Source organism: Alligator sinensis, unplaced genomic scaffold (assembly GCF_000455745.1).
Source record: "Alligator sinensis unplaced genomic scaffold, ASM45574v1 scaffold814_1, whole genome shotgun sequence".
Lineage (NCBI taxonomy): Eukaryota > Metazoa > Chordata > Crocodylia > Alligatoridae > Alligator > Alligator sinensis.
This window is the reverse complement of record NW_005842352.1, coordinates 874,590-877,909: the sequence shown is the minus strand read 5'-3', so window position 1 is coordinate 877,909 and position 3,320 is coordinate 874,590.

The window sequence follows — 3,320 nt, the reverse complement described above, 5'->3', positions numbered from 1 at the left end:
CAGACCGCAGTTGGAGTACTGCGTGCAATTCTGGGCACCGCACTTCAAGAGGGATGCGGATAACCTGGAGAGGGTTCAGAGAAGGGCCACTCGTATGGTTAAGGACTTGCAGGCCAAGCCCTACGAGGAGAGACTAGAGAACCTGGACCTTTTTAGCCTCCGCAAGAGAAGGTTGAGAGGCGACCTTGTGGCTGCCTATAAGTTCATCACGGGGGCACAGAAGGGAATTGGTGAGATTTTATTCACCAGAGCGCCCCGGGGAGTTACAAGAAATAATGGCCATAAGCTAGCAGAGAGCAGATTTAGACTGGACATTAGGAAGAACTTCTTCACAGTTCGAGTGGCCAAGGTCTGGAACGGGCTCCCAAGGGAGGTGGTGCTCTCCCCTACCCTGGGGGTCTTCAAGAGGAGGTTAGATGAGTATCTAGCTGGGGTCATCTAAACCCAGCACGCTTTCCTGCCTATGCAGGGGGTCGGACTCGATGATCTATTGAGGTCCCTTCCGACCCTAACATCTATCAATCTATGAATCTATATACAAGGAGCTAGGGTTTTAAGAAAAACAGCAAACATCACAAGAGTTGGCAACACTCAAATCCCCAGTTATAGGAAAAGAATATTAAACGGATATCATCAATCTATCTAGATCCAGGAAGTGAGCCACAAAATGCTGACAAAGGGGAATATTTGGTCAGATAATCATGGCATATTTATCTTTTAAACTATGAATAATGGAGTTATACTGAAGAGACTTATTTTAACTCTGAACTGTAGTAAAGTATCTATCGAGGGCAGTCAGCCCCAATTCACCATAACATCTGAGCACCTCAGGGTAGCAGAGACTGAGAATATATTCTACCAGCTATTTTAGAAAGTAACACTTAAAAGAGATAATTATTTTAACCTTGCAAGAGAATGATCTAAGTAACATGAGCATGAAATGCAGAGAGCAGAAACTGAACTTTTGGAATACCTTTAGTACTCATTACTGCTATGGTCTAGCATTCGCTACTTTACTTTTCCTCCTTAGTTTCCACTCCATAAAGTGGTCATATACTCCTAGAATACTGCTAAATATTACCAGGAAGTTTCTTGTTAAAACAGGTTGGGGAAGGGGGTTATCCTTTCACAACTGCCCATTTCCAGTGAAGACACTTCTGTCCAAATCCATCCCCACCTTTAGAAGGGCAAGTAGCACTGCCCTTCTAAAGCACTAACTTTCACCAAGTGGCATTTCATGCCAGTATGCAGATTTTAGATCCTACTCCTCCCAAAAAAGCACCCCACAGAGCCCAGTATCTCCAGCTCCAGTGTACTTAACAGCAGAGGTGTGGGGGAGGTCATTCATCCCCAGTGTCCTCGCCACCCCAGTTCCAGGTCTGGAGTGTGTGGAGCAAGAACAGGTTGTTGTTCCTATACACTAAATTATCAGTGGCAGCCTCAAGAGAACTACAGAGGCAGTATAAACATGCCCTAATATGATTGTGCAGACAACCTCTCACTGCTGAAATACGTGTCTCAAGGATCCTCCTAAGCAAGTTCCTAATTGCATGGCAAGTGCTTTTCTGCTCCAGTTACAGCACACATTCCAGTCTACGCTGCATGCAAACCCAGAAGTAATTTAATCCAATAAAAGACAGATTCCATAAAAAATACCTGAACTGAAAAGATTAATCTTTAAAATGTTCTGATCTCCTAGAAACTGTATTAGTAAATTGTACTGCAGCATTAATTTAATAGTGGAGGAACAATCAGCTTACCTTTATGGAAGAGATCCAGGGAATGGCAATGAAGCTGATACCTTGTAACAGAAGACCCCATTATTGACCTGTGTGGAAGAACCGGGCAATTAAATAATTTAAACAAGGATTAGGATAAGCTCTGAAAAATACTACTGTGCTTTTTGTGTTTTAAATGCACCCCCCTAATGAAAAATGGGAATGGGAGAAGGGGGCAAAGGGAAACAGATTAAAAATTCCTACAGGCAAATCTCTCTGAGCCAAAATTATCTTAATCCTCAGGGGAAAATCTTTTCCCATAGAAGGAAGAAGGAGGAGCACTGTAAGGGTAGGAACAATGAACATCCACCCTCTGCAAACTGGACCTTTTTAGGATATCTCAGAGGGAGGCCCCAAATCACCTGTCTCAGAAAATCTTGGCCCTCATAACTATTGTTACATTGGAAAAGACCAGTCAGGATGGTTTTAACCCTGAGACAGAGTGGCTGGAAAGTGATCTAGAGCCATAGTTGCTGACTGTCATTTCATTTTATAATGGCCAGCAACTTCCATATCCAAATGAGACTCGCGTGATGTTTGCAGAAAAGGTCTATTTTACTACAGAAGACAAAAATCCACCTAGCATTACTAAACCTGTCTGACATTGTGCATCTGCCATACTATGGTTGCTTGTGTATTACCTAAGCTACATGGCTTTGGAAGCAAGAAGAAAAGTTTACAAACAATGGTGCTCAACCCTTTTGTCCCATGAGCCGGATGAGTGGTGCCAGGTTGGCCCACGGGCCAGATCTACCCCTTGGGCCAATCCATCACATGGTGCTGACCCAGCTGGGACCCAATCCTGCCTGAGTAGGGCTTAGAAATTTGGCAGTGGGGGAGCCCGGGCAGTACTCATTGCCACTGCTCCCCTGCTATCGAATTTCTGGACCTGCGGGCCAGAGTCAGCCCACGAGTCAAGGGGTTTAGAAGAATCAGAATGCAATGAACTGAAAATACTCTTTTTCAGTTTATTACAGAAATAAGCTCGAATAACTACAGGTGAGCATTCACCCTGGTCCTAATCAGCAAGTGGGTAGAACATCAGCACTTTAAAACCATCTTGTGTAGCTGGAGCACAAGGGTTATTGGAAAGTGCGTTTATGAATGTTTCAGTGGAAACCATTTCCCTGCTTCTGAGCAGCCAGCAGCAGCTTTGTGGGACGTACAGCGCTTTCCTCCTCAAGAGCTCCCTTCGGTCTTTATTTAATCCTCAATTATACACATGACTTCAGCCTGGAAAGGCCTTCAGACAAAGGCTTTCAGTCAGCTGGCTCTGAAGTGGAGGCTTGTGTTGCTCTGAGTCTGGCTGAACAACTCATGTGAAGAGCACGAAACTTGTCCCGGGCTCGGACGACGCGCGGAGGCAGGGCTGGGCGCCGCAGCGCGGGGTTTGAAGAGGCGCTAGCGGGGCTGCAGCGGCCAGAGGGACATGACCCCCAAACACAACCCCCCAAAAGCATCTGCCCCGTCCCAGGAAAAGGCCCCGGCCGGCTGCAGCGCGGATGCCGTGAAGGGGCGGGGGGAGGGGCCGCCCTCGCCTCG